Genomic DNA, 527 nt, shown 5'->3' with positions numbered 1-527 from the left:
AAGGGAGCAGGGCTGGTGCTGAGCCAGGTCAAGCGCCGGGAGAGCTCTCCCAGCCACTTTTCACGCTTTTTTTGTTCCTCATGCCCCTCCCCCCCACACCCCACTGGAGGAAGTGGCCACAAAATTGGCTTTTTACAGTTTTAGCGATGCCCAGCGCGGCGCAGCACCTCCGATTCCTGGCGGTCTCCGCTGGATCCTGATGCCCAGCCTGGGAGACGGATATCAGCGAGAGCATCGCCGTAATCATCCCAGGGGGGATTTCAACCGTCACCCTCCGTGCCGTGAAGTCGAACCTGCTTATCCCCTAAATCCACGCCGGATTATAAGTCCAGGCGTCCCCACTCCAGCATCTTAAAGCAGCAGCAGGGAGATAACACGTGGCACACACCCCAACCCAAAGAGCCAGTTCCCACCCTTGGAGCCAGCAGATAATTTCCTGGCTGGGTTCAGGTTTCCAGGAGGGCACTTAGACCAGCTTAACGATTTACATGCCAGGCAGGAGCCCATGGAACACATCCTCTGCCAGA

At 57.5% G+C, this 527-nt stretch overlaps 1 protein-coding gene across 1 annotated transcript in view; it reads right to left on the bottom strand.

Moving 5' to 3' along the window:
• Positions 1-527, bottom strand: part of ATP13A2 (ATPase type 13A2) — a gene marked incomplete at its 5' end in the record, with an annotated part of 13,703 nt that overhangs the window by 10,801 nt on the left and 2,375 nt on the right.

Source organism: Eurypyga helias, unplaced genomic scaffold (genome assembly GCF_000690775.1).
Source record: "Eurypyga helias isolate BGI_N326 unplaced genomic scaffold, ASM69077v1 scaffold32456, whole genome shotgun sequence".
NCBI classification, from domain to species: domain Eukaryota; kingdom Metazoa; phylum Chordata; class Aves; order Eurypygiformes; family Eurypygidae; genus Eurypyga; species Eurypyga helias.
This window is presented reverse-complemented; position numbering and strand designations above follow the sequence as displayed.